At 38.5% G+C, this 17,338-nt stretch overlaps 1 protein-coding gene across 3 annotated transcripts in view; it reads right to left on the bottom strand.

Annotated features, from left to right (window-relative positions):
- Positions 1-17,338, bottom strand: part of ANKS1B (ankyrin repeat and sterile alpha motif domain containing 1B) — a 1,192,652-nt gene that overhangs the window by 634,695 nt on the left and 540,619 nt on the right. The window lies entirely within an intron of this gene.

Raw genomic sequence — 17,338 nt, 5'->3', positions numbered from 1 at the left:
TGAATCTGATATTCTAGTTTTAATTTTCTGCATGGCAACCTCAGGGAGCAAATATACTGTTTGTCAACAGCAAACTATTTAGCTTAGAGGCCTTAATATATTATTTGTTGTAATGTTACCCTATTCCAGATGATTATAATTAATAGTAGAAACAAAACCCAGTTGCAAATTTATGGCCTACAGCATATCAATGGTCTAGGAAATGTGCTAAGGGGACTAAAATAGAACTGAAGGTTTCCTTTACATTTAGATGAAAATTAGTACTATTTACTTAGTACTCAAATCAAGAAGAAATACAAAAATACTTTGAAGTTATGTAATATATGATATAAATCCTTCAACTAAGGCAACAGCTTGTCAAAATGGTAATCATTAGGAACTGAGAGATTTGTTTAGTTAATAATGCTTCCTTTCACGTGTGCTATGTGCTTTCCAGAAGGAAATCTGAAATCTATTATTAGCTTTACATAGTCACTCTTGATTATCTGAGTTAATAAAGAGAACACAGACATCTGTGCTAACCAAAAGGACACATATACAATAGACATGTTTCAGATCTATAACAGTGGATAATATAAAAATTGTATCATTGACTGTGGAATAAATGCTGCTTCTTTGTAGCATACTTGTCTTCCTACTTTACTAGTTTTTCTAAGTAAAAAGAACTACATCATGGAAAATTCACACACACATATAAATGAGAGTTCACTCTAGATTCTGTGAACTGTTTGCCAGAGGTTAGAATTCTGTCAGTGGTAGTCAGTTTGCCTGTTGGATTTTGATCACCACTAATATGTTGAAAGTTCTCATTTTCTTCAAGACTCTAGGTCCTAATACAATATTCTCAGTCTCACACACGGCTAATGCAGAAACTAACAAAAGCAGTGGTAAAGAAAAAGTCAGTTTGGAGAAAGAAAAAAAAAGCCATACTATATATTGCTTTGACTTTGTGAAAGAACAGGGATCACTAAAGTTTTTACTGTTGTTTTAAAAATTAAGCTTTAGACATTGGTCCACTAAAATAAAAAGGAGAAGGAAGTTAGAAATTAGTGCACATTATCAGATACATTGCTTTCTAGAGTGATAATGATGATTTTGACAATGCCAGGTCAACTACTTTATAATTAGCCACGAAAAATGAAGAGCCACCCAATGTAAATAACTGCCATCTTTCCATCTGTGAAATCAGATCAATTATGTAACAAAAATTTACATTAAAAATGACATTTCTCTCTGAGGCATTTTCATGAAGTAACCAACGAAAGGTGGGCTCCGTGGCTCAGAAGAAAGCAATGTAGTTAAGAGAAAAGCTAGTCTGGCCTTACTGTATAGATAGAAATAGACACATAGTAGGTGGTAGAATTCCAACAAAGCAAATATTCATCCAATTATTCAATCATTTACCATTTATTGAGCATCTATTGTAAGTCAGTCACTACGAGAAGCACTGGGGATTCACCTTATCTGAGACATGGTCCCTGCATTTAAGGAGCTCACAGACATGTAAACAAATACTTTTGTATAAAATATCTAATAGTAGAGGTATTTGAAGAGTGCTAAGGGGGCACATGGAATAAAGAACTGTTGGAATTAGAGAAGGCTTCACAAAGGTGGTTACTCTTAGCCAAATTCCACACACGTTTACCAGGTGGATTAGATGGGAAGGCATTCCAAGCTGACAGAACAGTACATTATGAATCAAGAATCATGAACTCTAAGAACAATGTTCTTAGGAGTACACGGTATATTTGGGTAGAGGTAAATAAAAAGTTAGAGCCAAATTATCAAGGACCTTGTTGGGCAAGCTAAGGCATTTGGACATTCTGATATAGATAGTGACAAGCCATAAGAGGTTCTTAAACAGTGGAGTGGCATAATCAGGTATATGCTTGAAAAAATTAATTCTGCTAGCTTTGAGAAAAAGCCAAGTCCTGGAGAAGGAGGCCTGGTTGGGAAGCATCAATAATTTAGGGATCTCAGGTCTGCATGATCCCTAATATAGTCTCCCACCCTCTGGCTTTTGTCTTAAAATTTCACTATTAGAACTTTAGCTTTACAACTTAGTGCCTATTAAAATAAAAAATATTATTTTGGAAAAAAATGGTATGATAGATAATGCCTACATGCATTCATTGAGCTGGGCTTCGGGATGTAGGATAAAGGAGACAATTTTCCAATTCTTCACTTTCAATCATGTCTCAAATCACACTGAGAGCAAGGGACTAGTGCTGATCAGGGGAGGTTTCTTGAGATAAGGCAGATGGAGAAAGAGTCTTTCTTGCTCCCAAATCAAGGGATCATTGGACATTGCATTCATTTTCTATCTCTGCATAATGAATCACAACAATCAATGGCTTACAGCAACATACATCTAACATCTCACAGTTTACATGAATCAGGTGTCTGGGCAAGGCTTAGCTGGGTCCTCTGCACAGGGCCTCACCAGGCTGCAATCCAGGTATTGGCCAGGGCTGTGATCTTATCTGAGGCTCAGGGTGCAGCTGCAGTACTCACAGTGATTTACTTCTCCAAAGCCAGCCGTGGAGACAGAGAGAGAGTCTGCTGCTTATAAGTTGCTAACCTCTAGACGCCCTCTTAAAGGGATCACCTGATTAATTCAAGCCCACCAAAGATAAAATCCCTTTTGAGTAACTTAAAATGATCAGTGACCTTAATTTCATCTCTAAAATCCCTTCATCTTTGCCATAAAACATACTGTAACTATGAAAGTGATACCTCATCACCTTTGCCATTGGCAAGTAGCAAGTTACAGATCCCACACACACTCAAAGGAGGGGCATCACAAAAATGTATGGATACAGGGAGGAGGAGATGAGAACCATGGGGCCATCTTAGAATTCTGCCTATCACAGATGCCAACAGTCAGGTAGAAGAGTTGAGATCACTACAGCCTAGAACAAGGAAGGCAGGAAAAATCTGGTCTATTAAGTAGGTAGGAAGTTACCTAGGAGAACATCTGGAAAAAGTTCTGCCATGGGCTGGCTCATTATGGCAAGACACATGAGAGAAGTCTGCGTTTAAGGGGCTGGGGCCCACAGAGACACACAGGGCACCAGTCAACATAGACAGGTACGGAGAAAAAAGGGGAAAATGTTCTCCCAAAAGTAGACTGTAGAGATAAAGATGGGAATAGAGAAAAAGGTTTAGCAGTTTGGAAACTGTTTTTAACAGGGGGTAGAGAGGGGATTTCTCCATAGCATGACCTGGAAGTACCAAGGCTTTCCGCTCTATTAAAAAAAAAGTTACTACCAGCTTTTCTCCTACCATTTTACTTTTAGCTGCAATGACCATACACATATCACACAAATATAACTGATAGCAAGGAGAGTTTTTCAAGAGATATAAAACTATCAGCAAACTAAAGTAGACAAGAAAATTAGAAGATATATGCAGCACTGAATTTGAATTACAAAGAAAATTCTAGCTAACAAAGAAGTTATATTTTCACATGAATTAACAGAAGGTAAAGCAAGAGAAGACTGAGTTAATAAAAATTAAATTGTTAAAAAAGACTTTCAACACAAGAACTTTCTGGAACACTTGCTTTCTTACCTCTGCTGTAAGAAAGAGGTAATGGATGAATGAGCACTTGTAGAAGTCTGACTCGCCCCAGCAGTGACACAACTTCTAGCTTTCCCTGCCCTCCCACCCCAGGACATATAAAACCGGGGCACAGAATAAACAAAAATTCCAACTCTGCTCATCAGCAGGTTGACCTGCTTGTTCCAAGCAACTTTGTGGATTTAAGATTCTGGTTGCCTGCCTGGACTCTTGCCACCTGGCTGCTCTTTGTTTGTACTGAATTCTCAGAGTCTAGGCTCTACTTACTGCCTAGACTGTTATAAGAGCAATACAAATAATAATAATTGTCCACATTTATTAAGCATTTCTGAAGCTACATTAATTCCTCTTTGTCTCTCAGAGCCCAACTCTCCCATGGCAAAGCTCTGCAGACCGCCACATGAGATCAATCTCCCTCTTAGATACTCTCTCAGCACCCTGAACTTTCTCATAATGCAATGTACTGAGTGAATATATTTGTTTAATGCTGCCCAAATAAACCAATAGTCTCATTTCAACTACTTTCACTCAGAATAACAAGTTCTCACCTGATTGTATGCAGTAACTAAACCACATTACTCCAACAGCTAACTATATATTTTCATATTTTTAAGTATTGGAAAAGTCAACATTTTCTTTCTTTGTCAAGCATCTACTAACCTATATCTGCCTTCTGTGTGATGTGCAATGTGCACAGAAAGGCACTGTTGAAAAGTCATGTGATATTAGATGGGAAAAAGGAAAGCATAGGAGAGGCATTTCATGAATTATCAAGAACTAAGAATATATTTTATTATTACACATATATGGTTTTTCTTTTGGCTACCTAAAGTCCTGGTCTACTTAAAGCACTGAATTTAACTATCAATAATTCAGATAATTTGTTTAATGCACATTTTTAAGGAAATAAACCTTGAAGATGTAAGTACCCATTATTCTCACTAACTCTTAACCCTTCCTCCATATCAGCCCATCCTGAATCTCAGCTTGGAGCTCAAAGATCATCTCAGCAGCCCAGCTTTGGCCATCATGTTGGCTGGAGGCCAAAGATTTCCTCACCTGCCTGTGTCCAGTGGCTGCTGGAATAACATCATCTCAGCTTCAGGAGGTCTATTTCCAGTCCATGTGAGCTAATTAAAAGGAAGGCCTTCGTTTGCCTCTCTGGCAATCCCTGAGCAGCATGAAAGGTCTATACCACCTTCTCTATTCTAATTTTAGTTCTCCTCAAACGTTTCTTCTCCCTTGCAGAAGACCATCTTATGCTGCTGTGCACTTAAAAGCTTTTGTTTTCTCTATTTCTCTCATTTGGAAAGAAACACTTTTCCACTTCACTCTTTTTACATTTCCTCCCTCCCATCAGTTTTCTCCAGAAAAAGGTGATGGTTTGAAACTACTAACAAAACTGGATATAATTAGTTACCCAGGGTAGTTAACTTCCTTAGCAGAGGCCCAAAGGTGCCAGCCCACAAAATTCTTCATCTACACAGAGCTTTCTGGAAACAACCTTCCATAAAGAGGAAGCATGTTTTATTACTGGTGAGTCTCAGCTTCTTTTCTCCCAGTAATTCATAACACACCTGTCCATGACAATTTCACTGAGGAACTCAGCACTCATAGGTCATTCACTGTGGGCTAAGGCACTGTTTCTCAATCTTTTGTGACTGATACCCTTTAGTTTTGATAAACATAAAATTATCACATAGTTTCCTCCCTCTATGTCTTACCCCACTGAAAAATCAGTCTTAACTATGTACTCAGCTTACCTACTTGTATATCCAATGGCGTTTCATATCCATAACTAAGCTTCCTCATCATAATACCAAATCCACCCTCCCAAAGGTCAAGAGAGCCAAAACTCCTTGAGTCATACCTTCGGTCACTTTCATTTTCTCATACCCTACACCAAATCCATCCAAAAAATATGTTGGCTCTACCTTTAAAATAGAACCAAATTTCCACCACTTCTTACTACCTCTGTTTTTAAAAAAACTGTTACTTGAGGGAAGAGAACACTTTGGCAACAATTAGGGGTCCCCAAGAGATTGAAGTACCTTATCACATGGGCTCTCAGTCATTAAAAAGTTTTACACAAGAAGATGCATGGTGGTCAAGAGCCCAGAGCTCCCTGGAGGAGTGATCTTGAATGGAACACCACTCTCAGGGGGCCCTTGGCAGCCAGGGAACAACCTGAGAGGTCTTGGCACTTCAAGGAAAAGTGAGACAAAGTATAGGAGGGGTAAACTCAGGTAAAGTTCATCTATATCACAATTTGTTAAATAAATGGAAATATTTATTTAAATAAGATGAACAGAGATCAATGTAGAAATACAGTTCTTAATATCAAATATTTCTTCTAAAAAATGTACTGACTTAACTACAGTATTTAAGGCTATTCTGTGCGGGGAGAGGCTAATTCAGCTGCTTACTCCCATGGTTTTAAGACTGTGATTGCTAATAATTATAACTATTCCTGGTTTCATGTGGATCCCACTCTCTGAATCCATCTCCTATCATCCAAGCCCACTTCTTTGGTACCTTGACTCCAGCAATCCTTTGACCTCACTGGAATCTCCAATCCAATTATCCTATGGATTTTTCACTGTTACTTGCTCCCTTGTTGTCCTCTTTCTCCTACTTTCCCATCTTAAATTCTATGGTCAAACATTATTCTCACTGCATTCATATTTCCTAGTCCTTCAATCACTTCAAAATATTCAATGAGCAAAACCACAACCTATGTAAAATTCTACTCTCCCACATGCTCTGCACGTGTGCCCTTCAATCTGAACTAGGCTGCAGAAAAAGACAGAACCACATTGGCTAATCTAATGTTAAGTTCAACCTGAACTTTAAATGAGCCCTTAATGCTGCCAGGCAATCATACCATACCCCATTTGTCCATTCACTCCCTCTTTCTCCTTGAACAACTCCTTTATCCCCTCTTCTCTCTCCTCAACCTCCACATTTCCTCCTCCATCTTCATTCTCAACTGATGTTGCTGATTTATACTTCATAAAGAACATGTAAACTATCAGAAAAGATCTTCCACAGACTCTCACCACATAAATCCTTTTCCAGCATTTGCACCCATGTTGGAAACATCCTATGTTTCCAGACCCATCATTCCCCATGCTCCTATCTAAAGACCATCTCTTCTCTTGGTTAAAAGACCCATCCTCTTTTTCTCCTCTTTCATCTTATTTCTCCTTTTTTTAAAAAAATTTATTTTATTTTAATTTTTTTATTTCTCCTTTGAAGAGATTCCTTAAAAAGGTAGTTTATATTTGCACTAAGCTCTCTCCTCCCATTCTTTCCTAAATGCATTATGTTGGGCTTTTGCCCCATTAATTCCAACAAAATTGCTCCTGTCAAGGCCAGCAGTGACCTCCACATTGTTAAATCCACTAGTCAATTCTAACTTAGTGCTAATCCTACTCAATTTATCAGCTACATTTGACAGAGTTGATCATTCCCTCCTTTTATTTTTTTAACACCTTTATTAGAGTATAATTACTTTACAATGGTGTGTTAGTTTCTGCTTTATAACAAAGTGAATCAGCTATACATATACATATATCCCCATATCTCCTCCCTCTTGCATCTCCCTCCCACCGGCCCTACCCCACACCTACAGATGCACACAAAGCACTGAACTGATCTCCCTGTGCTTTGCGGCTGCTTCCCACTAGCTATGTATTTTACATTTGGTAGTGTATATGTGTCCATGCCACTCTCTCACTTTTGTCCCAGCTTACTCTTCCCACTCCCTGTGTCCTCAAGTCCATTCTCTACGTCTGTGTCTTTCTTCCTGTCCTGCCCCTAGGTTCATCAGAACCATTTTTTCTTTTTTAGATTCCTTATATATGTGTTAGCATACGGAATTTGTTTTCTCTTTCTGACTTACTTCACTCCATATAACAGTGTCTAGGTCCACCCACCTCAATACAAACAACTCAATTTCATTTCTTTATATGGCTGAGTAATATTCCAGTGCATATATGTGACACATCTTCTTCACCCATTCATCTGTTGATGGACATTTAGGTTGCTTCCATGTCCTGGCTATTGTAAATAGAGCTGCAGTGAACACTGTGTACATGACTCTTTTTGAACTATGGTTTACTCAGTGTATATGCCCAGTAATGAGATTGCTGGGTCATATGGTAGTTCTATTTTTAGTTTTATAAGGAACCTCCATACTGTTCTCCATTGTGGCTGTATCAATTTACATTCCCACAAACAGGGCAAGAGGGTTGGTTCCCTTTTCTCCACACCCTCTCCAGAATTTATTGTTTATAGATTTTTTGATGATGGCCATTATGACTAGTATGAAGTGATACCTCATTATAGTTTTGATTTGCATTTCTCCAATGATTAGTGGTGTTAAGGATCCTTTCATGTGTTTGTTCGCAATCTGTAATATCCTCTTTGGCGAAATGTCTATTTAGGTCTGCTCAATTTTGGATTCAGCTGTTTGTTTTTTTGATGTTGAGCTGCATGAGCTGCTTGTATATTTTGGAGATTACTCCTTTGTTCTTTGCTTCATTTGCAAATATTTTCTCTCATTTTGAGGGTTGTCTTTTCGTCTTGTTTATGGTTTCCTTTGCTGAGCAGAAGCTTTTAAGGTTCATTAGGTCCCATCTGCTTATTTTTGTTTTTACTTGCATTTCTCTAGGAAGTGGGTCAAAAAGGATCTTGCTGTGATTTATGTCATAGAGTGTTCTGCTTATGTTTTCCTCTAAGAGTTTTATAGTGTCTGGCTTTACATTAAGGTCTTTAATCCATTTTGAGTTATTTTTGTCTATGGTGTTACAAAGTGTTCTAACTTCATTATTTTACATGTAGTTGTCCAGTTTCCCCAGCACCACTTATTGAAGAGACTGTCTTTTCTCCATTGTATATTCTTGCTCCTTTATCAAAGATAAGGTGACCATATGTGCGTGGGTTTATCTCTGGGCTTTCTATCCTGTTCCATTGATCTATATTTCTGTTTGCATGCCAGTACCATACTGTCTTGATTACGGTAGCTTTGTAATGCAGTCTGAAGTCAGGGAGCCTGATTCCTCCAGCTCCGTTTATTTTTTTCTCAAGATTGCTTTGGCTATTTGGGGTCTTTTGTGTTTCCATACAAATTGTGAAATATTTTGTTCTAGTTATGTGAAAAATGCCATTGGTAGTTTGATAGGGATTGCATTGAATCTGTAGATTGCTTTGGGTAGTAGAGTCATTTTCACAATGTTGATTCTTCCAATCCGAGAACATGGTATATCTCTCCATCTGTTTGTATCATCTTTAATTTCTTTCTTCAGAGTCTTACAGTTTTCTGCATACAGGTCTTTTGTCCCTTCAGGTAGGTTTCTTCCAAAGCAGTTTATTCTTTTTTGTTGCAATTGAAAAGGGCAGTGTTTCCTTAATTTCTCTTTCAGATATTTCATCATTAGTGTAGAGGAATGCAAGAGAGTTCTGTGCATTAACTTTGTAGCCTGCTACTTTACCAAATTCATTGATTGGCTCTAGCAGTTTTCTGGTAGTGTCTTTAGGATTCTCTATGTATAGTATCATGTCATCTGAAAACAGTGACAGCTTTACTTCTTCTTTTCTGATTTGGATTCCTTTTATTTCTTTTTCTTCTCTGATTGCTGTGGCTAAAATTTCCAAAACTATGTTGAATAATAGTGGAGAGAGTGGGCAATCCTGTCATCTTCCTGATCTCAGGGGAAATGGTTTCAGTTTTTCACCATTGAGAATGATGTTGGCTGTGGGTTTGTCATATATGGCTTTTATTATGTTGAGGTAAGTTCCCTCTATGTCTACTTTCTGGAGGGTTTTTATCATAAATTGGTGTTGAATTTTGTCAAAAGCTTTCTCTGCATCTATTGAGATGATCATATGGTTTTTATTCTTCAATTTGTTAATATGGTATATCACATTGATTTATTTGCATATATTGAAGAATCCTTGCATTCCTGGGATAAACCCCACTTGATCATGGTGTATGATCCTTTTAATGTGCTGTTGGATTCTGTTTGCTAGTATTTTGTTGAGGTTTTTTTGCATCTATGTTCGGCAGTGATATTGGCCTGTAGTTTTCTTTCTTTGTGACATCTTTGTCTGGTTTTGGTATCAGGGTGATGGTAGCCTCGTAGAACGCGTTTGGGAGTGTTCATCCACCTGTTACATTTTGGAAGAATCTGAGAAGGATAGGTGTTAGTTCTTCTGTAAATGTTTGATAGAACTCCCCTTGAAGCCATCTGGTCCTGGGCTTTTGTTTGTTGGAAGATTTTTAATCACAGTTTCCATTTCAGTCCTTGTGATTGGTCTGTTCATATTTTCTATTTCTTCCTGGTTCAGTCTCAGATGGTTGTGCTTTTCTAAGAATTTGTCCATTTCTTCCAGGTTGTCCATTTTATTGGCATATAGTTGCTTGTAGTAATCTCTCCTGATCCTTTGTATTTCTGCAGTGTCAGTTGTTACTTCTCCTTTTTCATTTGTAATTCTACTGATTTGAGTCTTCTCCCTTTTTTTCTTGATGAGTCTGGCTAATGGTTTATCAATTTTGTTTATCTTCTCAAAAAAACAGCTTTTAACTTTATTGATCTTTGCATTCATTTCCTTCATTTCTTTTTCTTTTATTTCTGATTTGACCTTTATGATTTCTTTCCTTCTGCTAACTTTGGGTTTTTCTGTTCTTCTTTTTCCAATTGCTGTAGGTATAAGGTTAGGTTGTTTGAGATGTTTCTTGTTTCTTGACGTAGGATTGTATTGCTATAAACTTCCCTCTTAGGACTGCTTTTGCTGTATTCCATAAGTTTTGGGTCATCGTGTTTTCACTGTCATTTGTTTCTAGGTATTTTTGATTTCCTCTTTGATTTCTTCAGTTATATCTTGGTTATTTAGCAGTGTACTGTTTAGCCTCCATGTGTTTGTATTTTTTCAGATTTTTTTCCAGTAATTGACATCTAGTCTCATAGCGTTGTGGTCAGAAAAGATACTTGGTATGATTTCAATTTTCTTAAATTTACCAAGGCTTGATTTGTGACCCAAATATGATCTACCCTGGAGAATGTTCCATGAGCACTTGAGAAGAAAGTGTATTCTGTTGTTTTTGGATGTAATGTCCTATAAATATCAATTAAGTCCATCTTGTTTAATGTATCATTAAAGCTTATATTTCCTTATTTATTTTCATTTTGAATGATCTGTCCATTGGTGAAAGTGGGGTGTTAAAGTCCCCTACTATGACTGTGTTACTGTCAATTTCCCCTTTTATGGCTGTTATAATTTGCCTTATGCATCGAGGTGCTCCTATTTTGGGTGCATAAATATTTACAATTGTTATATCTTCTTCTTGGATTGATCTCTTGATCATTATGTAGTGTCCTTCTTTGCCTCTTGTTATAATCTTTATTTTAAAGTCTATTTTGTCTGATATGAGAATTGCTACTCCAGCTTTCTTTTCATTTCCATTTGCATGGAATATCTTGTTCCATCCCCTCAGTTTTAGTCTGTATGTGTCCCTAGGTCTGAAGTGGGTCTCTTACAGACAGCGTGTATACATGTCTTGTTTTGGTATCCATTCATCCAGTCTGTGTCTTCTGGTTGGAGCATTTAATCCATTTACATTTAAGGTAATTATCAATAATGTATGTTCCTATTATCATTTTCTTAACTGTTTTGGGTTTGTTATTGTAGGTCATTTCCTTTTCTTGTGTTTCCTGCCCAGAGAAGTTCATTTAGCATTTGTTGTAATGGTGGTTTGGTGGTGCTGAATTCTCTTAGCTTTTGCTTGTCTGTAAAGGTTTTAATGTCTCCGTCGAATCTGAATGAGATCATTGCTGGGCAGAGTAATCTTGGTTGTAGGTCTTTCCCTTTCATCACTTTAAATATGTCCTGCCACTCCCTTCTGGCTTGCAGAGTTTCTGCTGAAAGATCAGCTGTTAACTTTATGGAGATTCCATTGTATGTTATTTTTCCTTGCTGCTTTTAATATTTTTTCTTTGTATTTAATTTTTGATAGTTTGATTAATGTGTCTTGGTGTGTTTCTCCTTGGATTTATCCTGTATGGGACTTGCTGCGCTTCCTGGACTTGATTGACTGTTTCCTTTCCCATATTAGGGAAGTTTTCAACTCTAATCTCTTCAAATATTTTCTCAGTCCTTTTCTTTTTCTCTTCTTTTTCTGGAACCCCTATAATTCAAATGTTGGTGCATTTAATGTTGTCTCAGAGGTCTCTGAGATTGTCATCAATTCTTTTCATTCTTTTCTCTTTATTCTGCTCTGTGGTAGTTATTTCCACTATTTTATCTTCCAGGTCATTTATCTGTTCTTCTGTCTGTTATTCTGCTATTGATTCCTTCTAGAGAATTTTTAATTTCATTTATTGTGCTGTTCATCATTGTTTGTTTGCTCTTTAGTTCTTCTAGGCCCTGTTAAACGTTTCTTGTATTTTCTCCATTCTATTTCCAAGATTTTGGATCATCTTTACAATCATTATTCTGAATTCTTTTCCAGGTAGACTGCCTATTTCCTGTTCATTTGTTTGACTGGTGGGTTTTTACCTTGCTCCTTCATCTGGCGTATTTCTCTGTCTCCTCATTTTGCTTAATTTACTGTGTTTGGGGTCTCCTTTTCGCAGGCTGCGCGTTTGTAGTTCCTATTGTTTTTGGTGTCTGCCCCCAGTGCGTAGGGTTGGTTCAGTGGGTTGTGTAGGCTTCCTGGTAGAGGGTACTGGTGCTTGTGTTCTGGTGGATGAGGCTGGAGCTTGTCTTTCTGGTGGGCAGGACTGCATCTGGTGGTGTATTTTTGGGTGTCTGTGAACTTCGTATGATTTTAGGCAGCCTCTCTGCTAATGGGTGCAGTTGAGTTCCTGTCTTGCTAGTTGATTGGCATAGGGTGTCCAGCACTGTAGCTTGCTGGTCGTTGAGTGGATCTGGGTGTTAGTATTGAGATGGAGATCTCTGGGAGAGTTTTTGCCATTTGGTATTATGTGGAGCCAGGAGGTCTCCGGTGGAGCAATGTCCTGAACTCGGCTTTCCCACCTCAGAGGCTCAGGACTGTCACCCACCCGGAGCACCAAGACCCTGTCAGCCACATGGCTCAGAAGAAAAGGGAGAAAAAAAAATGAAAGAAAGAAAGAAAGAAAGAGAGAGAGAGAGAGAGAGAGGGGGAGGGAGGGAGCGAGGGAGGGAGGAAGGAAGGAAGGAAGGGAGAAAGAAAGAAAGAAAGAAAATGAAATAAAATAAAATAAGGTCATTAAAAAATTATTAAAAATAAAAAATTTAAAGAAGAAAGAATAGAGCAACCAAACCAAATAACAAAGCTATCAATGATAACAGGCGTTAAAAGCTATACAAAAAAAAAAAAGAATAAAAACTGGACAGACAGAACCCTAGGACAAAAGGTAAAGCAAAGCTATACAGACAAAATCACACAAAGAAGCATACACATACACTCTCACAAAAGAGAAAAAGGAAAAAATATAAATATATATAAAATAGGGCTTCCCTGGTGGCACAGTGGTTGAGAGTCTGCCTGCCACTGCAGCAGACACAGGTTCACGCCCCGGTCCGGGAAGATTCCACATGCCACGGAGCGGCTGGGCCCGTGAGCCATGGCCGCTGAGCCTGCGCGTCCAGAGCCTGTGCTCTGCAACAGGAGAGGCCACAACAGTGAGAGGCCCACGTACCGCAAAAGAAATAAGTAAATTAAAATAAAATAAAAAGGAAGAGAGCAACCCAATCAATAAACAAACCTACCAATGATAATAAACTCTAAATACTAAAGTAAGATAAACACAAAACTAGAAACAAATTAGACACAGAAAGCAAACCCCAAGTCTACAGTTGCTCCCAAAGTCCACTGCCTCAGTTTGAGGATGATTTGTTGTCTATTCAGGTATTCCACAGGTGCAGGGTACATCAAGTTGATTGTGAAGCTTTAATCCGCTGCTCCTGAGGCTTCTGGGAGAGATTTCCCTTTATCTTCTTTGTTCACACAGCTTCTGGGGTTCAGCTTTGGATTTGGCCTCACCTCTGCATGTATGTCGCCTGAGGGCGTCTGTTCCTCACCCAGACAGGAAGGGGTTAAAGTAGCAGCTGATTAGGGGGCTCTGGTTCAGTGAGGCCAGGGGGAGGGAGGGGTATGGAACGCAGGTCAAGCCTGTGGCAGCCGTGGCCAGTGTGACGTTGCAACAGCCTGAGGCACACCATGTGTTCTCCTGGGGAAGCTGTCCCTGGATCATGGGACCCTGGCAGTGGGGGCTGCACAGGCTCCCAGGAGGGGAGGTGTGGATAGTGACCTGTGCTTCCACACAGGATTCTTGGTGGCTGTAGTAGCAGCGTTAGCGTTTCATGCCTGTGTCTGGTGTCCGTGCTGATAACCGTGGCTTGTGCCTGTCTCTGGAGCTCGTTTAGGCAGTGCCCTGAATCTCCTCTTCTCACACACCCCAAAACAATGTTCTCCTGACTCTTACGAAGTTACAACTTTTTCCCGGACCCCCTCCCGCTAGCTGTGGCGCACTAGCTCCCTTCAGGCTGTGTTCATGCAGCCAACCCCAGTCCTCTCCCTGGGATCTGACCTCTGAAGCCTGAGCCTCAGCTCCCAGCCCCCACCCGCCCCAGCAGGTGAACAGACAAGCCTCTCAGGCTGGTGGTGAGTGCTGGTCGGCACTGATTCTCTCTGCGGGAATCTCTCCACTTTGCCTTCTTCACCCCTGTTGCTGTTTTCTCCTCCATGGCTCCAAAGATTCCCCCCCACCCACTCCCTGTTTCCACCAGTGAAGGGGCTTCCTAGTGTGTGGAAACTTTTCCGCCTTCACAGCTCCCTCCCACTGGTGCAGGTCTGTGCCTATTCTTTTCTCTCTGTTTTTCCTTTTTTCTTTTGCCCTACCCATGTATGTGGGGAGTTTCTTGCCTTTTGGGAAGTCTGAGGTCTTCTTCCAGGCTTCAGTAGGTGTTCTGTAGGTGTTGTTCCACATGTAGATGTATTTTTGATGTATTTGTGGGGAGGAAGGTGATCTCCACGTCTTACTCCTCTGCCACCTTGAATGTCCCCTCCCATTCCCTCCTTCTTAATAACTTACGTCATCTAAATTCGTAACACAGCACTCACCAGAAGATGTCCTCCTACCTTGTTCCTTCTCACACTCCTTTGCTGTTGTCACCTTTTATCACCTCTTTCATCAAGCTCAGGTTTCAGTCCTCTATCTACACTTACTCCATATCATCTATGTAATGATAATGTTCACATTTTTTGTCTTCAGACTGAAACTTCAGCTGCCTACTTGACACAGCTATTCAGATATCTAATAGGTATCTCAAACTTAAAATGAACTCGCATTCCCACCTAAACTGTTGGTGGGGAATCCAAGTTGGTACAGCCACTATGGAGAACTATATGGAGGTTCCTCAGAAAACAAAAAATAGTTACTATATGACCCAACAATCCCACTCCTGGGCATACATCCAGACAAAACTCTAATTCAAAAAGATACATGCACCCCTATGTTCATAGCAGCACTATTCACAATAGCCAAGACATGCATAAAAGCAAAATATCCATCAACAGATGAATGCATAAAGAAGATGTGATACTTATATACAACAGAATACTACTCAGCCATAAAAAAGAACAAAATAATGCCATTTACAGGAACATGGATGCAAATAGAGATTATCATACTAAGTGAAGTAAGTCAGATAAATACCATATGATATCATTTATATGTGGAATCTAAAATATGACACAAATGAACCTATCTATGAAACACAAACAGATTCACGGACATAGAAAACAGACTTGTGACTGCCAAGGTAGAGGGGGTTTGGGGGGGGAAGGGATGGGGTGGGAGGTTAATTTTAGTAGATGTAAGCTATTATATATAGAATAGATAAACAACAAGGTCCTACTGTATACCACAGAGAACTATATTCAATATCCTATGATAAACCATAATGGAAAAGAAAATATAAAAAAAGAATGAATCACTTTGCTATACAGCAGAAATTAACACAACATTGTAAATCAAGTATACTTCAATTTAAAAAAATGAACTGGTATTTCTCCCTGTTCACAAAATCTGCTCTTCCCAGGACCTGTCTCATGTTAGATGACAGTAAAAACCATTTTTACAATTGTTTAGGACAAAAATCTTGCAGTTTTCCTTAATTCTTCTCTTTATCTCATGCACTATATCTACTCTGTCATGAAATCCTATAGGCTCAATCTTAAAAAATACATCCAACATCCCTTAATTTCTCTCTACCTCCACTGCTTCGCCTTTGACCTGAGCTGACTGACTTCCTCTCTCATCTTAATGCAATGCTACAATAACCTCCTACTGGTCTTCCTGCTTTCACACTTATCCTCCTTCTCCAGTCCATTCTCAACACAAGATTTGAAGTAATTTTCATAAAACAGAAGTTACATCATGTCACTCTCCTGAAAGACCTGAAATTACTCCCCATTTCACTCTGAGTAAAAGCCAAAGTTCTTAAAATGGCTTATATTAGGTCCTACATGACCCATCCCTCTCTTCCTTCTCATCTAAAAACATTCCATATTTCAAAGAATGGCAGTCAGATTTGACTCATCTGCTTAAGCAAGAAACTTTAGAGCTTTCCTTGAACTTTTCTTCCTCACCATCACACCTCTGATCAGTTGCCATGACCTGTTGATTACTCTTTCCTTGTATCTCTCAAATCCATTTATATTTTCCATTGCTGCTCCCTACCTCCCTACCTCCAATCTCATCTCAACTCAAATCTATCTGCTACATATTAATACTAAGGTGATGTTTCTAGTTAAATGCTAACCCATTCATATCATCGAAGTCTGTCTACCTCCAAAGGTCTCCCCCTTTACCCACCTTTTTCTGATGATGCTTAAGTGATACTTAGATTACATAATATGTTGCCTAACAAGTAGGAAGCTTTAATTATAATTCAGGCTACTTTTGAAATGGCTCTCTGTTATAGTAAATTCATTGGGTCACTTATTCGAAGTGTTTTGCAGCATACAATTCGCTTGTGAGGTTGTTATGTATTAGTCTTTGTTCTATTAATACTTGACATTTTTATAAAGATTATTTTTTTTGTGCATGCAATCATTTATAAAATAAACAGTAGATTTACCCATTAATTTAGATTATACTTTTAAGTCAAGAAAAAGTCAGCCACCTTGGCATGAGTACAGATGTACAGTAGGCTCTTCTTATCTTAAAACTACTATAGATTTCAAACAAAATAATATTAAAGAAGAAAAACTAATATTAAGCAATAATGATAATACTAAGTAAGAATATTAATTTTCATAGTTTCCAAAATGCTTCACATAAATAAGCTCATTTATTACTACAACTACCCAAAGAGTAGATATTATTTCCCCTTTTCAGAGGAGCAAATTAAAAATCAGAGAAGTTAAGTGATTTGATGGAAAATATCTAGCAAATCAGTGACAGAACTTACTCAGGAACTTGTTATCTCTCATTATATACCATGTGCTAATGCCTTTATATTCAGATGTTTAAATACAATATGTAACAAACCATCTAAGTGTAAGATAATGAAATGCTACTTTTTTAAGTAGATAAATGCCCACCTTAAACATTTTATTTTGTGAAATTAAAAGTTTTACTTTTCAACGTAAAACAACTCAGCATTGTCCTTCCACATTATTACTAAATATCAGTCTATTCTAAAATTTTTGATGTAACATGGAGGTGACATATTACATTAAGAAACCATAGTAACATACTAT

The sequence above is a fragment of the Phocoena phocoena genome, chromosome 11 (assembly GCF_963924675.1).
Source record: "Phocoena phocoena chromosome 11, mPhoPho1.1, whole genome shotgun sequence".
NCBI classification, from domain to species: Eukaryota; Metazoa; Chordata; class Mammalia; order Artiodactyla; family Phocoenidae; genus Phocoena; species Phocoena phocoena.
This window is presented reverse-complemented; position numbering and strand designations above follow the sequence as displayed.